We start from the raw sequence: 15694 nt of genomic DNA, 5'->3' as shown, positions 1-15694 counted from the left end.
GCATCTTCATATAGCCAATTGTCCAAGTCAGACATTTGGAGATCATTCTAAATTCTTTCCTTTTCCCGAATTCCTTATATTGGGTCAATCACAAAATCTTAACTGTTTCAACCTTCTACATCCCTTCTGAATCACCTTCCACTTTTCCAAACCCTCGACCCTAATCTTGGTTCAAGCTGTTATCTCTCAGACTAATGCAACAGCCTTGTGATTATGGTGTATATGTGTGTGGTGTATAATAAAATGGATAGTAACACCAATAGAGAGAAAGCTCAGGGACCATCTGAAGGTCATAAGTACTCTGGGTAGATAATAGAGTGAGGAACAGAGCAGAGAGCGTCCTTCTTATGAATGTAAGTTCCTACTAGAATGTAAAGCCCACACAGTAGGGACTTTTACCTTTCTTGTTTACTACTGGATCTTAAGTATCTGGCTCAGAGATGATGCTCAATAAACATTTACTGAATAATGAACTTCCTGAAATATCATAGGCAATATTAAAAAGACACTCAAGAAAAATACCAATAACCAATAAGAAAGACCCAACAAAAAAAACTAAGAAATTGAATAAGAAATAGAATGAAAGAGTTTGCAGCACAAAGACTGAAATAAACTCTGAAAGGTAATGATTACAAAATTTGCAATGAGAATTCATTGAAGAAATATATATTGAATGCCTTATCAGGCCTACATATCAGCACTGTGCAAGGTGCTTGGGATACTGTGAAGATCAACAATGTTATTGGCTTCAGTGAGGGGTGGGGGATGAAATCTGTATACAAAGAGATGAAAGAGGAAACTGAAGCTATTCTAAGTGAACACAAAGAGGCTAAAGAGATTTTTGTGGGGGTGGCGTTTTCATATGCCTATATATTTGTCAAAATGTTGAATTGTACAATTACAATGGATGCATTTTATTGTATGTAAATTATTCCTCAATAGGTTGACTTTTTAAAAAAATTAAAAAATAAATAGTGTAGGAGTTATATTACATTTGCCCACTTTTAAGAAAAGCAAAAAAAGACAAGAAAGGAAAACATAAAATAAAGATTGCAATGCTAGAGTAATTATGTACACAGCTGAAGGAAATAAAAATTAACACTTTTATATAAAACAAAATAGACAACAAACTAGAAAATCAAATCTAAAACATAGAAAAATTAAATAAGTTGGTAAGAAATATGTGAGAAAAATTAACCTTCAAAAAAAGACAAAGCTATATAACCTATGAATAATAAGTGTGACAAACTGAACCGAGCATGTAATTAAAGTTATAAAGGAAGAAAATGTCCCAGAAGTGATTATAAAAAATTGAGAAGACTCACTGAGATTTAGCATCTAGAGGACACGCCAAGATATTTACTCAGAAAACCCTGCACCCCAAGATCAGAGAAAAAATACTTTAAGAAAGGATAGAGTAAGAACTTAAAGCAGATAATATGGAATTGGAATATAGATAAGTATATCCTCAGATTCCTGTTTTCAAAATCCGCCAAGAAGAGGACTGATTTTCAGTCATTTGTTGTGCTGTTTTGAGGGTCTGAAGAATAACAAAGTAATATCTACGATTTATAATACAGGTGTCATGCACAGAGTACTGTGCTAAGTACTGGATATACATTATCTCATCTAACACAAATGAGATAAACAAACTATGACTCAGAGAGATTAAAAAACTTAGGCCAAGATCACATATCTAATAAGTCGCAGAGTTAGGTTCTGAACCCAGCTGACTACAGCCTGTGAAGTTCAACACCAAGCTATGCCTCCTCCAGAGGCTGATATACTCTATCCAATCTCTGATAAGTACTTGATATAAGCCAAGTTGTTATCCATTTGAAAAGGCATTAAAAAAAACCTGTCTCTGGCATTACAAAGCTTAAAAAGATCATCTCTCTCCACACTACTTTAACTGTTCCTACAAATAGTTCAAGTGCCAAGCATGTCTTAAGAAAAGGTAAGTGGTTGAGAGCATTATAAGGGAAAGAGTTATTGATATACACAGCAAGAATACGTGAAATAATTGTGTTTTAATTTATTTAAAAAGGAGGAGAGTGACCACTGAGAATTGCTGTGGAGTGAGGAGCTGGAGTTACTATCAGAAAACCTACTTTGGAGACCAAAGCTTCTCAGTTTTGGGGCAGCTGTTAATAAAACCTATTGTATACTTCCCTGTTTAAAATTCCCTAATGGTTTTCCATTATCTTCAGGATAAGGGTCAAAAGTATTAGCATGGATGTATGTATAGTCCTGTTCATCAATCCCACTCCATCAAGTACCACTTCCAGCATGGCCCACCAGCTCCGGTCATGTGGAAAGACATGCAGTTTTCTTAGCTCTCCCTCCTTTGGGCCGGGTATTTCTCCATACATGGAGTGTCCTTCTCCAGCTTGATTCCTTGGCTAACTCCTACTCGTCCTTAAAGACCTAACCCAGTTAGAAACAAATATGACAAAAGATTAATACCCTTAGCATATAAATAGCATAAATAAATCAAGTAGAAAGACATTAGGACCACAATAAATAAGGGAGAAGCATGAAACAGCAATTCACAAGAGAGCACAAAGAGTGGCAATTTAGAGAGATGGACAGATACAGATATGTGAATGTTCAGTCTCAGTTATAATAAAAGAAATGCAAATTTAAACAAGGTGTAATTTTCTGTTCACCGAATTAGCAGAATTAAAAATTTTTTTTTTTAAAAAAACAAAAGGCACATTCATCCTGCTGCTGGGAGTATGAACTATACACTTCCTGTGGGGAAAATAGCATAATAATGTGTAGTAATGTTCATAGTCTTTTATCCAGTAATTCTACTTTTAGTGATCCTCCAGAAATAACTTAAAACATATACAAAGATGTATACAGAAAGATGTCCATCATAGAATTATTTATAAGCATTAAAAATAGAAACAACCTTAAATGTTCAACAATGGAGAAGTAGCTACATAAATTGTCACTATGTAGCTTTTTACATAGATGTTTCAAAAAAACTTAAGGTCACAGGTACAAAAGTCAAAGGTATAAAAAGGTATAAGGTGAAGTATTGGTGTCCCTCCCAGTCCTGTCCCTCAGCCGGTACGCTGCCATCCCTCGGTTCCCCTCCCTGGACCCCCATTCCTCAGACGGCATGCTGCCGTCCCTTGGTTCCCCTCCCTGGACCCCCATCCCTCAGACGGTACACTGCCGTCCCTTAGTTCTCCTCTCCGGAATTCTTAGAAATGGAAGCGGTAGGGCAAAGGATATGTGTATTTATAGTTTTACTAAAATATTGCCAAAATTCTCTCCATAGAGGTTGTACTAATCTACGCTTCCACCAGCAATGTATAAGTGTGCCGTCTCCCAACACAATCTATCATCAAACTGCTGGATCTTTGCTAATCTGACAGGTGAAAAACAGTATTACATTTTTAATTACATTTTTGTTATGGATGATACTGACTACCTTCTCATAAGTTTGTATTTCTCTATTTATATCCTTTGCCTTTTCTTAAGTGAGTTACTTGTTTTTTTGATTAAGAAGGTCTTTGAGAAGCCAAGTCCTGGGGCCAGCCCTGTGGCCGAGTAGTTAAGTTGGCGCACTCCAGCTTCTGTGGCCCAGAGTTTCACTGGTTCGGATCCTGGGAGCAGACATGGCACCGAGGTGGCATCCCACATGGCACAACCAGAAGGACCTAAAATAGCGTATACAGCTATGTACTTGGGGCTTTGGAGAGAAGGAAAAAAAATAGATTGGTAACAGGCGTTAGCTCAGGTGCCAATCTTTAAAAAAAAAAAAAAAGAAGCAAGTCCTTTGTGAGGAGTTGCAATATCCTCCCTGGTTTGTTAATTGGCTTTGTTTACAATGTGTGTGTGTTTTTGTCATGTGGAAAAGTTCAGTTTCTATGCAGTCAAGTGTATTAATTTTTATGTTATGGCTTATAGGTTACATATCATATCATATGGACAAAAGCCTTCTCTACTATGAGGTTACAAAAACCATTCACCCACGTATTCTTGGGAACTTTTATGGATTAACTTTTTACGTTTAATTTTTTGATCTCTGTAATTTATTTTAGTAGAAGATGTTGAGTATGAATTTGACTTTACTTCTAATGTTAAGTGTTTTAAAATGAAGGATCTAACTTTATATTCAGGATGATCTCAATTATGGAAAATACAGGTATAGAAAAACTACAAGGAAATATAACAGCATGTAAACAATAATTACTTTTGATTACTGAAGTTTATGCTTTCTAAATTATTACAGTAACCATTATTTCTTAATAATTTTTAAGTTCCTAGTGAAAAAATAAAATCAGTAATATACCACAATAAAGAGAAATCAGCAATAAAGGAGGTTAAATTTATGTGAGAAGAGATTGGGGAAGAAAACACTTAGATAAGTACATATAGTCAGGTGAGATATATTATGCGTCATTAAACTAAAGCAGTGCCATGGGGAAAAAGAAGGGATGGATCAAGAAGTATTTAGTAGATAAAACCAATAAGCTCAGCAAGTTTATTTTTAGACAGTTTATATTGAGGCAACGTCCAGCAGGCTGCCAGAAATATTGTTTTGGATTTCCGGCGAGAAGCTCCAGGCTGGCAATGAATTTGAGAATCGTCAACAAGCAAGACTGAGGCAAAACCATGGGGGTAGATGAATTTGTTCCGAGGAAAGCAGTAGAAGGGGAAAAGAAGCTAGCTTTGCAGAGACCTGGAGAAACAGTATCAATATTTAAGAGCAGGCAGAGAGGTCAGAGTACAGGCAGGAAAGAGAGGAGACAAGAAGGCAAACCTTAAGAGCGGAGAGGAGATAAGATTGTTCAAAAGTCCTAGAAAGGATAAGACAACGGATAAAAAGAGCCCCAAGGAATTTAGCAGTGAGGATGTCATTAGCAACTTCAGCAAGAACATGAGCATAGACTTATGACTACAATGTAGTATATGTATGGAGAAAAAAATCAAAATTCTTGAAAATATACTCAAAAATAATAATTAGGCCTAGAAATAAATTCATTATATGATAAGAAAACATTTGTAAAATAATGAAAAAGATAAGGCATAAAATCTCTGGAATGTCATCAAAGCCATACTTGGATGAAAATTAATGGCTTATATATGCTAACTAGTAACAAAATAAATTCAGAGTTTAATAAATTAGGAATATTTCCTAACATTTTAGAAAGGCAAAACAGTATCTCACTAGAAAATAGGAGGACACAAGGTATTTAAAAAATATGTCAAACAAATTAAAAAAAAATTTAGTGGAATTAGCTAAGACAACTGAGTCTATTCTTTTATGTTATGGCTTCTAGGGTATACATCAGAAAACAAAATTATGAGAAAAAAGAAAGAGTGAGGAGGATTGGAAGTTTGAGAAGAGGGGTTAAAACAATCATTTCAGAAACTGAGAGCACGAGCAGACTGCAGGACTTGCTAAGCAATAAGAAGGGGTCAGTCGAGGTTGGTAACATCCAGTATGGTGGTACCAATTTGCCAAACCAAGTGATTTTTCTCCAGCTGTGTTCAACCGCCCAGGTGAAGTTATAGAAAAGACAGATGTCTGAGGAAATCCACAGTTGCAGTTTTGACAGGTGAGTGTAACAGAAGGGCAAAGAGAGAAAGGAAAACTTTCCAGGGCTCACAGGAGGTGGTGCTAGGAACTTCCTCCCCCAAGGTCATGAACTTCTGAAAGCACCAGTTCTTAGAACTGAGGCGATCCCGCCCCCCCCCCCCCCCCCCCCCCCCCCCCGACCCCGTCAACCCCTTCTGCAGGATTCAAGTCCTAATCTCAATGTTCAATAATAAACAGTCAAGGAAATTATGGTAAATTAACAGACTATATCTATCAAAATAAAAAGCCAAAAATTACGTACCAACAAGGAAAAGTATATTCCACACACTATGATATGACCTAAAAAACAATTGTACATATCTGCAAATTTTAAGTGAGGTTCTTTGGAGATTTTTTTTTTAAAGTAACTTGTCTCCAAAAAAAAAACCTAATAGAAGTAATGGAAAAAAAGAAAAGCACCACCATCCTGTAGCAGGTACTCCCTTCAGGCCTTAGAGGAAAAGTTTGGGACCATTTCTGTCCAGGCTTCCTTTTGTGGTGCTTTAAAATGTTTAAGATCTTTAACCTATAATTTATCAGAATTAAATTTCTAATTATCACTTGGCCTATCTTCATAGCCACTGACATTTTGTTGCAAACAAGATTTTTCAACATGTAAACCAATTTATCAAAGTAAAGGCCACCCACAAAATGCTGTCTAGCTCTTTTGCAGTAAGGCATACAGATCAAGCAGTGGTGAGGCCCGGCTTCTCTGTTATTTGGTTGCAGACGTGACTATTAGACAGTGCAGTACCCCGCAAGCTGGAATCTGAGAGCTGATGGCTGCAGCTAAGACCCACAGTCCCCTCCGCACATGTTCCTGGACTAAAAATGAACACGTCCTTCCTCTGTGGACTCTTGCAAACTACTCTTGTGAGGGAAAAAACAAAGATAATCCTCAGGTATTAACTGACCTCACATCTACATATTCTCTTCTTACGGAACTGGCCATATTCGTTTTAAAAGTATCTCTGTGACATAAAAGCTCTGAGTGCAGCGATGGGATTTTCTGGCTTCTTTTTTTCCCTCCACCTACCAGAAATGAGTGTGACCTAGTACCAAAATAGCATGTTTAAATTTTCATCATATAATAAGGGTTAAAAGGCTACAGAATATAATTTTTTAAATTTTATTTTAAAATTATACTGTGAACCAGCCAAAAGACATGACCTTTAAATGATTTAAAAATTATAGAGAATAACTATCTATGGCAGAATATTCCATTAATTCTGGACTTTCTACTTTACGGGAAAAATAAAGCACCAGCAGTGGAAATTCCTCTTGATCGTTAAACTTAAATTTCTTCATTGAAGTTTCCTACCAGTGCTGCTAAAAAGAAGCCAAATAAAACGTCTTTTGTTTTATCCTTTCCTCCTGCCATTAGTCATCACCAAGAATAAATGAGCAAGGAAGCTGAAAGAGCACAGGGGACACAGATAAGTCACCTAGCTTGTGCTCAACATATTATTAAGGATAATTCACATAGCAAAAAAATGCAAGTCAATCAATGTGACACACCACATTAACAAAATGAGGAATAAAAACCACATGATCATCTCAATAGACAGAGAGAAAGCATTTGACAAGATCCAATATCCATTTATGATAAAAACGCTCAATAAAATGGGTATAGAAGGAAAGTACCTCAACATAATAAAGGCCATATATGACAAATCCACAGCCAACATCATACTCAATGGGGAAAAACTGAAAGCCATCCCTCTGAGAACAGGAACAAGATAAGGGTGCCCATTCTTGCTACCCTTATTCAGCACAGTACTTGTAGTTTTGGCCAGAGCAATTAGGCAAGAAAAAGAAATAAAAGGAATCCAAATAGGCAATGAAGAAGTGAAACTCTCACTGTTTGCAGACAACATGATTTTATATAGAGAAAACCTAAAAAATCCATTGGAAAGCTACTAGAAATAATCAACAATTACAGAAAAGTTGCAGGGTACAAAATCAACTTACATAAATCAGTTGCATTTCTATACTCTAATAATGAACTAACAGAAAGTGAACTCAAGAACACAATTCCATTCACAATCGCCACAAAAAGAATAAAATATCTTGGAGTAAATTTAACCAAGGAAGTGAAAGACCTGTAGGGGAGGAAGACATTTCCTCTATCCGCTCTGGGTTTTTCTGGCCAGAGAACGAATTAAATTCACATGACACAGACACAGGAAAAAATTAAACAAACCTTCATAACATGTATACACGGGAGAGGCTCAGGCAACCCGAGCAACTCACCAAAATGGCAGAAGCCACCACCTTAAATATCATCTTCAGCTAAAGACAAAGGAGGATGTTGGGCGTGGGGGGCGTCAGTCATGGGAGATTACCAGACAAGTACAGTAAACAAGAGTCAGGTTATTATGCAGACTTGAGTCCTTGCCTTCCACATTGATAAGAGTTTCTAGAGATAAGGTCATCCCTCCTGCCTGGTACAGAGAGGGAGACAACTTTACAGATGGAGATTTCCTTTACAATGTAAATATCTCTTAACAAAGAGCAAGTAAATTCTATTTTTCAGAGTTTCTTTCCTGTCTGCAGTTTTTTAAAAGTAACCAGCCCAAGGGGCCGGTCCGGTGGTGCAGCGATTAAGTGCGCACGTTTTGCTTCTTGGCGGCCCGGGGTTTGCCGGTTTGGATCTTGGGTGCGGACATGGCACTGCTTGGCAAAAGCCATGCTGTGGTAGGCATCCCATGTATAAAGCAGAGAAAGATGGGCACGGATGTTAGCTCAGAGCCAGTCTTCCTCAGCAAAAAGAGGAGGATTGGCAGTAGTTAGCTCAGGGCTAATCTTCCTAAAAAAAAAAAAAAACAAAACAAGTAACCAGCCTGAAATAATCCTCATGCCCAAGAGACATATCTTGGGGTGGCCAATTCCAGTCCCCCACAGACCTATACAATGAAAACTACAAGACTTTTCTGAAAGAAACTGACAATGACAAAAAGAAATGGAAAGACATTCCATGCACATGGATTGGAAGAATAAACAGAGTTAAAATGGCCATACTACCTAGAGCAATCTACAGATTCAATGCAATCCAAATCAGAATCCCAATGACACTCTTCATAGAAATAGAGCAAAGAATTCTAAAATTCATATGGGGCAACAAAAGACCCTGAATTGCTAAAGCAATCCTGAGAAAAAAGAACAAAGCTGGAGGCATCACAATCCCTGACTTCAAAATATACCACAAAGCTATAGGAATCAAAACAGCATGGTACTGGTACAAAAACACCGATCAGTGGAACAGAATTGAAAGCCCAGAAATAAAACCACACACCTACGGACAGCTAATTTCAACAAAGGAGCTGAGAACATACAATGGAGAAAGGAAAGTCTCTTCAACAAATGGTGTTGAGAAAACTGGACAGCCACATGTAAAAGAATGAAAGTAGACCATTGTCTTACACCATTCACAAAAATAAACTCAAAATGGGTCAAAGACTCGAAGGTATGAGCTGAAACCATACAACCTCTAGAAGAAAATACAGGCAGTACACTCTTTGACACTGGTCTTAAAAGGATCTTTTCAGATACCATGTCTTCTCGGACAAGGGAAACGAAAGAATAAACAAGTGGGACTTCATCAGACTAAAGAGCTTCTATAAGGCAAAGGAAAACAGGATTGAAACAAAAAGACAACTCACCAACTGGGAAAAAATATTTGCAAACCATATATCCGACAAAGGGTTAATCTCCATAATATATAAAGAACTCATGCAACTCAACAACAACAAAAAAATCAAACAATCTGAGCAAAAAATGGGCAGAGGATATGAATAAATGTTTCTCCAAAGAAGATATACACATGGCTAACAGGCACATGAAAAGATGCTCAAGATCACTGATCAGCAGGGAAATGCAAATCAAAACTACACTAACATATCACCTTACACCCATTAGAATGGCTATAATAACCAAGACAAAAAATAAATGTTGGAGAGGTTGTGGAGAAAAACGAACCCTCATATACTGCTGGTGGGAATGCAAATTGGTTCAGCCACTATGGGAAACAGTATGGAGATTTCTCAAAAAACTACAAATAGAAACACCATATGATCCAGCCATCCCACTACTGGGTATCTATCCAAAGAACTTGAAATCAGCAATTCAAAGAGACTTATGCATCCCTATGTTCACTGCAGCATTATTTACAATAGCTGAGACGTGGAAGCAACCCAGGTGCCCATCAACTGATGAAGAGATAAAGAAGACACGGTAGATATACACAATGGAATACTACTCAGCCATAAAAAATGACAAATTTGTCCCATTCACAACAACATGGATGGACCTTGAGGGTTTTATGTTAAGCAAAATAAGCCAGATAGAGAAAGACAAACACTGTATGATTCCACTCATATGTGGAGGGTGGGCACAAAGGGTGAAGGGGTACATTTATAAGATGACTGACAATAATGTACAACTGAAATCTCACAATGTTGTAAACTATCATAACCTCAACAAAAAAAAAAAGAAGAAGGGGCTGGCCCCGTGGCCGAGTGGTTAAGTTTGCGCGCTCCGCTGCAGGTGGCCCAGTGTTTCGTTGGTTCGAATCCTGGGCACGGACATGGTACTGCTCATCAAACCACGCTGAGCCGGCATCCCACGTGCCACAACTAGAGGGACCCACAACGAAGAATATACAACTATGTACTGGGGGGTTTTGGGGAGAAAAAGGAAAAAAATAAAATCTTTAAAAAAAAAAAAAAAAAAGAAGAAAAAATGCAGAGCACTTTCCCCTCCCCCTTCCTAGAATGTATGAAACAGCAGAATATTTGATACATCATTCAGAAGGAAAAAAATCGACATAAAAACATTTCAGGTATATAGCAAGAAAACTAGAAACCAGGAGGTAAATAAAAAAGGTCTTGGGGCTTGGAGTTTATGGCAGCAAAGTACAGTCAAAACTTTGGTGAGCCTCCCCTGACTATTCTGGCTTTGAAAGGACAGCAAGGGACAGCTAAGTCTCTGTTCTCTCAATCCTTGAATAGTAGATTGAATCCAGGGCAAGGCAGCCCATTAGCTAACTTTACTTTGCCTACTTGGAGTTGAAGGGTTTTGAACTCTATATGTAATTTTATGCAAATTAACACATTAATCATATCCCTGGATTTACTGACAAAATCTGGTAGCCTTTTCCCCCTTTGGAGAGCTTTAATTTTGCCTTTCATAGAGAAAAGGCATCGCTAAAGTCTTGTCTAGTCTAAAATTCTATGAATTTAAAAATGCAATTAACCTCTATATCTCCTGGGATGTCATAAGCAGCATCAGGCATGGAATACCATGCACCATAATAAAGGGATGGTTATTTTGATCTGAGTGCTGTGTTGCTTTGAAATAAAGTTTGTTTGCTCAGCCATTTACAATACAAATAACTTGTTATTGCATCTTTCTTCTAAGTAGGTCAAAATATTTCCGTGCATTACATAATTTATTTCCTTAACATCGCTGTGAATCATCTAGTAGGTGTTTGTGTTAGAATTTAATTTTATTTTAAAGAATTTGAGGACTTTGACTGAAGAAAATTGAGTAAACATTTGCATTTACAAGTTGTTACTATTTATCATACTACTTTTTCATATTAATACTGAATAACATTAGAATGATGCTTGGCATTTATTTGCCAAAACAAGAAAAAAGTATACACGGTAGGTCAAACTAGAAATGCAGTCTCAAAATAAACTCTGATGATTAATATAAACCCGCCCCATAGGACCGGTGACCTGAGTCTTTCCCTGCGGGCATATTACATCTCTCCCCTCAGGGCAACTGTGGCTGAAGGAACCTGGCCACAGGCTGTCCCCGTTACCTTCCATGTCTGTGGTCACTACACAGAGCTCCTGTGCCAAAACTGCCTGCTTGACTGGACAGCCGAGCTCCTGGAAATTCTCATGATTCTCCAAGGTGGTGACACTTTCTGGACACTTAAGAGCATGCCTTGATTAGAAGACACGGAAAAGACAGGCAATTGAGTGTCATTACACGACAGGAGCCAGGATACTTGACAGAAGTGTAGAGACGTGCAGGAGAGGAATGTCCTACATTGCTAATAAAACTCTTTACTATATCTCACTGCATGTTTTCCTTCGAAATTTGATATTCTTCTTATTATTGCTTAGGTCCAAGGTTCCAGCAATTGCTGCTCTTTGGATGCTGACCATAACTGTTTAGATACCAGGTCTAACTGGTAAAATATGAAGAGCTTTATACTGCACCACTCATATTTTAGCATTCAAAACCTTAGGGATCGGAAATCTGCAAAATAGTTTCATTTTGAGTTGCATGAAACTTTATTACTTGGCCTAAATCCAAGGCCAACTTTTCAATATATGTAAATGTTCAGAGCAAGAACATATTTGGCCTCAGTGTTGTATTTAATTCCATGCTCCAATAAGCCCTGTCCAGAATCGATAAACAGCATGTTCACAGGGGTTATTTAGCAATCATTTTAATGTAGAGCAGACCAACTTAAATGAGTTCCATCTTCTTTATCTACCTACTAAAATTTTTAAATTGTCCATCCTGCATTAAAAGCCACATAAGTGTGACAAATTGTATTTACCAAAATACTTAAAGGAACCACTGTCAATGGATTAACACAAAACAAGAAGCCCCATCCTCTCAGCCCATGTTCAGTGCACTGGGTTCAGTCAGGAAGCTCTCCCCTCTGCATTCTTGTGCAAAATGTAGGTTTCCTGGAAGTAAGGAGGTCTCATGTCTATGATCAACAATGGCAGGCAGAAAATGAGTGATTTGGTAGATTTGGGGAGGGCCTTCCAATTTCCTAGCTGTGCTTTCAAGAGCCTAAAGCAGGTAAAAATCAGATTTGACATGTCGACCAGCATTTCTCAAGTGCTATCTGAAAATCATCCCCTTGGGAAGAGTTACAAAGAATATTTGCACATTAAAGCAGTGAAGAAACGTGGAAAGCTGAGAGACAAAGTCAAGACATCTGGATTCATTCACGAAACCTCTCCCCACTACGACTCATACCCATTACATTATGGGAAATGCTGATGTAGACAAACTTCTACCCAGGCAGCTCCTTCAAGGTTCAGAGCCTGGAAGTTGAATGGGCAGGTCCCAGACCCTGTGGCAACAGTTCCTATAGCCAAGTCCTGATTAATTCATTAAAGGCTATTTACAGAGTATCAGAACCAACTGTGAACCCTCCTCTCACAATAGCTAACTGATCCAACACACTTATTGCACGCCAGGCAAGGCTTTGTTACTTTACTTATATCTCTTTAGCCCTCTAGCAACACAGCCTAAGAGGTGCATCAGTGGATCTTAGATGTGTGAATTCCATCACTTACAGCAGAAATCTTCAATATATGCCCCATCTCCTTCTCCCAAAATGTCCCCTGCCACACAGATCCCATAGCCAGCTCCAAAGTCAGATCACAGTAATGAAGGGGATCAGAACATTGCACCTCCAAATATGCCACTTTGGCATTTGCTTATTTTGAGCTGTGGCAACTAAGGAACAGCAGATGCAGGAAAGGCTCTCTGTCCTCCTCCTTTCTGCCTGGAAGCAGGGCATACATTTCCCACGAGATAGGTGTCCTCCCGGTACCAGGAAAAACAACACCCTTGTCACCAAAGATGGGAGTCTATGCTGAAATGAGTCTGCATAAACAAACTGTACTAAAACCATCCTTATCCTCCATTAGTTTCCCCCATATATTTCCTACTCACTTTCCCACTAGAAGCCCAAATCTTTTCCTTTGCCTAGTCACTTCTCCACAATTTAATCCTCCTTTGTTAAAATGGTATATGAGCCCCCAAGTCTAACTGCTTCTTTGGGGTTTCACGTTTCTGTGGAGACCCCTCTCCTAAGCCATATAAAAATATTAATATGAAATAAAATTTGTATGCTTTTTCTCCTGTTAATCTTTTAACAGTTTAATTTGCAGGTTCTAGCCACAGAATCTAAGAGTACCCTCTTATATTTTTCCTCCCCTACAGTGGTCTATGGGATTGCTCAGGATTGTGGGCAGTTTTGGCTTTCAAAGATGCTGAACCAAGGAAGTGGAATTGGTCTGACCTGAGGATCTTTCATCAGATTGGTATTCTGTAGCTCTTTCCCCAGCTTGTCCCTTCACTCCTCCACTGTAACTAACCACCTTGCTTTGCTTAAAGAAGGGTGGTCAAGAATTTGACTATAATTTCAAGCTATATTTCTTAAAACAGCCTGTACCATATATTTTCTAACATGATGTTAAAAAAAAAGGAACAAAGTAAAAACTCTCATAACAATGAGATTTAAAAAGACAAAATTTAGCACTGCTTTATATTTGAAGTATTAGCTTTTGGGGAATCTTCACCATTATTTAAAAATATTTATTCTGTTTCCAAAATCCCTGACATGTGGAGAACACTACTTTTGTGAGATGTGCTTAGTACTCAAAGGAAAGTCATTGGTCAATTGTTTGTTCACTCATACACTCATCCATTTAGGCACCAGATACTGTGTTAGCTACCAAAGACTCAAATGGAAACAGGCCAAGGCTTGATAAAGCTCCTGGGGTTAGGGACACATTATAAATTGCTACACCAAGGGTATATATACGCAGTGTTCTGAGAACAAAGAGGAAGAAGGGAGTAACTCGGCCCAGGGGTTTGGGACGTCCTTCTGGGAGGGTGACGTCTTTGAAGGATGAATACAATTTCACCAGAGTGGAGAAGCCGTTCTGCAAAGGGAGGTCAATGATAAACGTAGAACTCAAAATCCCATATTTCTACATGACTGGGAAAATGTATGGAAAAGGAAAGAGAAAAATATGGAAGAAAGAACAGAAAGTTTTGGAGGAAGGAGAGAGGGAAAGAGAAAGACTACTTTTTTTTAAACCTGATTACCTGAACATGGGATGGAATTCTCTGGTAATATTTAGTTGCTTGATTGAGAGAGAAGGAAAGCACATTTAGTGAAGTTGTAGTTTCAGAATTAGAGCTTGCAAGCAAAATTTAGTTCCCTCTAATGAGCACATCCAACTCCTGTGCCCCACTGCTTCCTAACAATGACCCCACTCCCAGGCCACCTCCTGCCTTAGGGTTCTGTGGCACTTAGTTTCTAGCACTATTGCTTACCCTCATTATACTGCCTTGTACTCTAGGAAATATGGACAGGTCTGTCCACCCACTAGGTTCTTCATCTCTTCAACAGGAACCCAGACCCTGTTCATCTTTACTTCCCCACAGACCATACTATGCTTTGTGCATAGAAGGTGCTCTATAACAACTGGGATTTTTTTTTTTTTTTTAGAGTGAAGTATAATTGACATATATTAGTTTCAGAAGTACAAAATGATTCAACACCTATGTACATTGCAAAATGATCACAATAACCCTATTTACCATCTATCACCATACAAAGTTACAGATTTTCTTTTTCATGTGATGGGAACTTTTAAGATTTACTTTCTTAGTGACTTTCAAATTTGCAATACAATATTATTGACTATAGTCACCATGCTGTACATTACATCCCCATGACTTATTTATTTTATAACTAGAAGTTTGTACCTCTTGACCCCCTTCACCCACCTTCAACTTCCCTCCCCTCTGGCAACCACCAATCTGTTCTCCATATCTACGAGTTTTGTTTTGCCCAATTATTTCATTTATTAGATTCCACATATAAGTGAAATCATATGGCATTTGTCTTTCTCTGTCTGAATTACTCTACTTAGCATAATATCATCAAGGTCCATCCATGTAGTTGCAAATGGCAAGATTTCATTGTCGTTAATAGCTGAGTAGTATTCTATCATAGATAAATACCACATCTTTACACATTCATCACTTACTGAAGAGACTGTCCTTTCCCCATTGTATATTCTTGCCTCCTTTACTGTAAATTAATTGACCATATACGCCTGGGTTTATTTCTGGGCCCTCTATTCTGTTCCACTGCTCTATGTGCCTGTTTTTACAAAAATACCATACTGTTTTGATTACGATAGTTCGAAATCAGAGAGTGTGATGCTTCCAGCTTTATTTCTCAAGATTGCTTTGGCTTCTCAAGATCTTTTGTGATTCCATATCAATTTTAGGACTGTTAATTCTATTTCTGTG

The 15694-nt window shown here is 38.0% G+C and overlaps 2 protein-coding genes across 4 annotated transcripts in view; one reads left to right on the top strand and one right to left on the bottom strand.

Moving 5' to 3' along the window:
- PPP1R3G (protein phosphatase 1 regulatory subunit 3G) overlaps nt 1-13682 on the top strand; it is a 155800-nt gene extending 142118 nt beyond the window's left edge. Inside the window, exon 2 of the mRNA XM_046639994.1 lies at nt 13586-13682. The gene's annotated coding sequence lies outside the window, so the exon portion shown is untranslated. The remainder of the gene's footprint in view (nt 1-13585) is intronic.
- Nucleotides 1-15694, bottom strand: part of LYRM4 (LYR motif containing 4) — a 162730-nt gene that overhangs the window by 120088 nt on the left and 26948 nt on the right. The gene's annotated exons all lie outside the window — the stretch shown is intronic.

The sequence above is a fragment of the Equus quagga genome, chromosome 15, assembly GCF_021613505.1.
Source record: "Equus quagga isolate Etosha38 chromosome 15, UCLA_HA_Equagga_1.0, whole genome shotgun sequence".
In the NCBI taxonomy this organism is placed as follows: domain Eukaryota; kingdom Metazoa; phylum Chordata; class Mammalia; order Perissodactyla; family Equidae; genus Equus; species Equus quagga.
Note: the sequence above shows the minus strand (reverse complement) of the source record. Positions and strands in the feature narration are given on the sequence as shown.